Source organism: Cydia pomonella, chromosome 19 (assembly GCF_033807575.1).
Source record: "Cydia pomonella isolate Wapato2018A chromosome 19, ilCydPomo1, whole genome shotgun sequence".
NCBI lineage: Eukaryota > Metazoa > Arthropoda > Insecta > Lepidoptera > Tortricidae > Cydia > Cydia pomonella.
The window spans coordinates 14,866,732-14,872,704 of record NC_084721.1 but is presented as its reverse complement, the minus strand read 5'-3'; the positions used below and the strand labels follow the sequence as shown (position 1 = coordinate 14,872,704).

The following is a 5,973-nucleotide window of genomic DNA, read 5'->3' as shown; positions in this document are numbered from 1 at the left end:
AAAAAAAAAATGTCGAGACCTGCCAATAGCCAGTCGTGTGTTCCAAGTTGAATGTATGATTTTTTGTTATATTATTTGGACCCAACATGGTTCGAAAGTTAGAGGGAGGGACTCTTCTTTTTTCTTTCAGAGCGATTATTTACAAAAATATTATCTTTATCTAAAAATGGTCATGAAAGACCCATATTTGTTTTAAAAGACCTATCTAATGACAGCCCACACCGTAAGTTAAACACTACGGTTTAACCAACTCACGTTATTTTTGACACTTGTGTTATTAGGTCTTCATTTTCAATCATGTCTAGTTCATGTGAGCATTCACGCTAGTCATATTTCTTTTTTGCTAAAGTTAGACTCACAACCGTTTAAATTCGATCCCATGCCGTGCTTATTGTTAGCTTGGCTCAGTTAACTATGAACTGTAACATCCTATGTATACCTTATATTTCGTAAATGAATGACTTACGACTTATGACGTCACAAAGTTTATGACTTCCCCTCCCTCTAGTCACAACATGGCACATTTTCTTGACCCCCTCTCTCCCCCTTAACGTGTGATCTAATTAATGGATGACCTCTTGGGGCTAGTCCGGTTTCCTCAGAATGTTTTCAGGAAGGCAGTGTTAATGAACATAACAAAATAAAATAATACTAGGCGAAATATTTATTTATTAATAGGGCACGCTTCTCTGCATGTAATGCATCCCTCGAGCAGCGCCCCCTTCCATTTCCGCTTCAGGTTCGCCTTTTATTGGAAGATTTCTGGAAAAAAGAAAAACCTATTATACCTATAAAGTAAAATAATCAAAAAAACTTTTTACAAAAAAAATAAACCGACTTCAAAAAGGATAAAATAAAATATTATACTTTTTTAAGTATATGCATTACCAACTAATATGTTTGAAGTCGGTGCCTTTATCGTCAGTTTATATTAAAATTTCTGATCACAATATCATATTGTTGCATTAAAACTAATTTGATTAAGCTAATCGCAAGATATAAGGTAATTGCAGCAAAACCAATTAGAAGTCTCACAAGTTATTTTCTCAACACATTATGACGTTAAGATTTTATAATTAAGTGAATAGTTAAAAAAATATTCATATTGTCCATTTCTGTCTGAAACACAAGGAATCCTAGTTAAGGTATTTGTAAACCACTTTTCTCTAATAACAATTCTTAGTCTTTAAGAGCAACCAACGTAGGTACAATACTTTTTCAATGGATATGGTAGGCAGCTGCCCCCAGTCTCCCATTAAAAAAAATCCATGTACATGGGTATGTGTTCGGTCACCGCAGAGAAAATTTGAGGAGTGGAGCCCTAAACATGGTAGGTAAACCTAAATTTAATTTATTCATAAAGTGTCCAATGTCCATGCAATTTTGCAGATACATCACGTAAAACTAACAGGTGACTTGCATGGAACGACTCTGGGTATCTATGTACCTAATCGCGGAAAACGTCAAACATTTCACAAATATTTATACTTAAAATATTATAACAACGGTTATATGTATATGTAATCTCTTAATATTTTAGAAATTACAAAATAGTATTTGACTACCTATTTGTATCCGATTTAGCAGAATGAATGATAGATGAGTTGTAACAAAACGTACTAATCCCGATTCAAAGTAATCCCCATTGGTGTTGTCAGGGATTACTTTGGCGATCTTACGGTTTACAAGAAAATATCGATTCTGTCCATCCATTCGATTTATTATAAAATTTCTAATTATGATTTTGCAGTTATTACATACCAACTGAACGTTTAGCGAATGAATTCCTTTTCTGTTTAGAAACTGTACGCCATGCGGTAAAGGTTATGGAAATATTTTTACTTGGGTGCAGTCTACTGTGCCTAAAATGTTAGCAACCCCATATGCCTCCTGAACACCTCTCATTTTCTGGGACGACTATCCAAGTGTTCTTGAGTCTGTAAACAATCCAATACTTTCATGATTTGGTACTTTAGCTACACGTAGCATTGAATAATACTTACATAAATACATATGTAAGAGTGGTAAAGAAGTTGCATATAATAACAAAAATAAGGTATGATTCTGCATTGAAATATTTAGGTAGAAACACTTCAAATACAAATACCACAAAAATCCACATTCAAGCCTTATTTGTACTTCATGGTCCCTAAAAATCTACGTAAGAAAATAAATATAAATATTTTGTTACTGACTGCGTCTTTTTGCCTTCATATGTCACACTGCACATCCATACTCGTATTTTTTTACCTTCTTATCTCCGGTGTCAGTGGTATTCTGTACCAAAATGGACATACCTTCTATTCACCACAATTACAAATTGATCCAAGTACCGGCTGACGGTAGACTGAGCAATGGACAAGCCATGGTCTTGTCCAGTTCCCCGTTAGTAACTACCGTCAGCCAATAGGTGCAGTGATGTTAAAACCTAAAACAAAGACTTGTAAGTAGGTATATCATTATGAAATAATGATTATGATCAAGGTGGTAAAGGTAACGGGAAAGATTTGAGGAATAGTGCAACATTATATCTTTAAGATGTGCCGGCAATCCATCGCCATGTTGAGGCTTGAGGTCGGCGTCAAGTTCAGCACACATAGAGTGCTAATTCTTTCCGCACCCTATATATGCGCCATAACTCCTCGTCGGGCTTATCAAACGGGTTGCATGCATCCCTTATGGCCCGGCGTTGAAGTTTTCCGTCTTGTTTTTCTTCGATAGCAGCAGCTGCCAAGAAGAAATGATATCTTGCCATCCCTGAAAAATGTATTGATAATGTTATATGTAAATAAATGAGTTTGATTGTATATATAATGAAAAACACATATACTTACTGATATTTAACTCCAAAAATTTGTATTTTGCACCATTTATATAGCACAAGAGCACTTATCGTGACCCAGTGAGCACTAGGATAAAATAATCAAAGTCTAGCCGTCAAAACTCGACTATATATTTAATTATTCAACAAACGTTGCCATTTACCGTCTATCGCTGTCAAAAGTAGACAAAACGGTATAAATGCTATAAAACGATATAAATCTAGACAAGTGTCATTTATATCATTTAACTTATCCACTTATCAACTAAGTTTAAGTCAGAAATTTAGACAAATGACAAATTATCCACCGACCATGTTATGCAGTAAATCATTTAACATCTATCGCTGTCAAAAGTGGAAAAGACGTCAAATCAATAAAAACTGGATAAAATGTTAGTTATATTATCATTTATACAGCCATATCATTTATAAAATCGACCATAATAGCCCTGCAGCTCGATGGTACCATAATATTGCATTGTCAGATTTCGTTCAGCTTCACCGAAAACTGGGAAGTGGGTCAAATTTAATTTACAAGATTTGAGTCGTATAAACATAAATACATACATTGTAGGTTCAATAAAATAGCTTGTTGCGTTGAAAAACATAGGCCCATTGGGGCATTTTTTCTCCGAATGCATCGTTCTGGGCGCCAAAACGGCATGCACCATTATATCAGCAGCACATTCAGTTTTGAGAGCAACTTATGCGTTGCCAACCTTTGAGAACTCTAAATATGTACCTGCTTCTTGAAGAACCCCATGTCATAGCGCAAGGGAAACACCTCAGAAGTTAGCTCATTCCACAACTTGCACAGTTTGGGCAAAAACGACCGAGATGCCCCCTTATTCTTGGTTTGCCACGTGTCGAGAAGCTGAGGATGTGCTTTGTTTATTTGGCGGGAGGTGGGGTTTCTACTCATTTCTGCTGCGATTATGACCAGGAAAGTGACACAGACACACAGAACACTGATTGAAAGGACAGGTTACAGGAAATTGACAGATTGACAGATACTGTGGCGGCATGAGCCCCACTGCAATAATGGCGCAATAGCTGCAGTTGACATCCGAATGTCACCTTAAGGTTCAATCGCTGATCAGCGAATATTAAAAAAATAGGTTAAGTCTCTGGGCAAATATCTATTTCAACTTGGCAGAATCAAAGAGCTCACGAAATTAATCAACCAGAAACGTCTGCGAACGATGCTATTAAGTTAAGAAATAAATTAAAACTGGAAAAAATTACTGTCTCGGGTGAGGCTTGAACTCACGGTCACTGGATCGCTAGCCCTGTGCTCTGCCATCTGAGCCACCAAGACCTCACCCAATAAAGCAAATATTTCAACCATAGGGGTTTTTCAGGGAGGCACCCTAGCGACATCTACAATAACACAGTTACACTTCTTAAACGGCTACCGGAGCTCCAAGTCATATTGGAAATTCACCAGTAACGATGCTGGTTTCACTAAAGTTGGACTCCCATTGGGTAAATTATGAGAATAGTTCAAGTCTTGTACCAGCTGCCTCGGTTGGCAAACATCCGGCAAACACTGGAACAGCTTACCGTCTCCGCGTCTGGGATTAAAGTCTTTGTAATTTGTAATAGATTACAATTTCGTGGATGCTTGACTTTACATGAAAAAAAAATAAACAAGAACCAGATATGTCTTGAATGATAATACATATAACTTGCTCATCATCGTTCTTCTGCTAGACCTGTTCTCATCTACTTGGAGTCGGCCTTCCTTGTCCTCAATTTCCATCTAGTGCTGTCTTACATTACGTCTTTATTTAAACGGGCTTCTTTTAGCTTCCGTCCACCAGGTGGTAAGTAGTCTACCTCAGTTGAGTATAGTGGTTATATATATACCTTGAACTGAGATAATAATACTAAAGTTCAAGGATTTTATTACTTGGGTCAAGATATTAGGGCCGAGATTTTCGACAATCGTGACGTTTTCTATAGAAAAAGTGTCGGACACCTCGGCTTGGACCTAGAGTTGTGCCGTTCTTGAGTACGTTCTCCCTTTTGTACGGGAAATGTTCTCTTTCGAGAATAATATATTGAGAACGATCGAACGACTTGGAGCGTTCATCCTGCGAGTTTTCTATGAAAGTATTTACCATGTTCATGTCATTGTTGTTGGACCCATGGTTCCAAAGTTAGAGGGGGTGGGGGGTACATCGGCTCGGATGTATTTTTGTTGCCGCTATAACAACTAATACTAATATATATATATAATGGTACGGAACCCTTCGTGCGTCAGTCCGACTCGCACTTGGCCGGTTTTTATTTCTAATTTTAAGGTATAGTAAAATATTGTAACAAGATATGTATTTATGATAACCGATAGATAATTTAATTTAATGGTTTTTAATACTCTTTATGCTCGTACCTATGTATCAAATATCTTTAGATACAGCTTTTTAGAACTAGGATTAGACTCAGAACTTTAGTGGTGAACACAGTTTTCTGTGCACCAGCTGGTATATATTCCCTATATTGCCAATAAACGCCTGGCAAGTCGGCCATTAACTTATTCTAGCCAATAGCATGCGGTTGAGAGACATGGCTTGGTGCTGTTTTAAAATACTCGTAAAATTCTACTTACAAGTCTCTTTTAGATACAGTTTGTTTACTAAATAAAAGTAACTTGGACCCGGGTACGTCCTTAAACTACGTCCAAAAGAGAGGTATAGGCATTGAGAATGTCATCTGGCTTTGTGTGGTAGGGCACAGCCAGTGGATGTCATTCCAGATCTAGAGCAGAGCCCAACTGGGGAAGGGGTTTAGGGTCGGCAACGCGCATGTAACTCCTCTGGAGTTGCAGGCGTACATAGGCTACGGAGACTGCTTACCATCAGGCGGGCCGTATGCTTGTTTGCCACCGACGTAGTATTTAAAAAAAAACCTTTTTTTTGCCCGGTCCATATTATTCATTCTATTACAAACACATAAAATTTTTTTTGACGCGAAACAATTTTTTTTTCTATGGGGCAGGTCATCAGTCTGTTAACTCTCCATACAAAAGCCAGTTTTTTTTGCAGCAAAAATTTTTTCTCCTATTTTTTCCTAATTAAAACACGATACCGAATATAGCTTAAACGGATCCCCACTATTTTTGTTACACCTTGTAAATACCTGGTTGTTAT

General features: G+C 37.2%; 1 long non-coding RNA gene and 1 other non-coding gene across 2 annotated transcripts; both read right to left on the bottom strand.

Annotated features, from left to right (window-relative positions):
* Positions 1 to 641: 641 nt before the first annotated feature.
* On the bottom strand, positions 642 to 3,280 carry LOC133528416 (uncharacterized). Its single transcript, XR_009800992.1, has 2 exons — positions 1,762 to 3,280; positions 642 to 762 (listed from the first exon to the last, which is right to left on the bottom strand). It is a non-coding gene; the product is annotated as an uncharacterized LOC133528416 (long non-coding RNA).
* Positions 3,281 to 4,066: 786 nt separating this feature from the next.
* Trnaa-agc (transfer RNA alanine (anticodon AGC)) lies at positions 4,067 to 4,139 on the bottom strand. Its single transcript has one exon. It is a non-coding gene; the product is annotated as a tRNA-Ala (tRNA).
* Between the last annotated feature and the right edge of the window lie 1,834 nt (positions 4,140 to 5,973).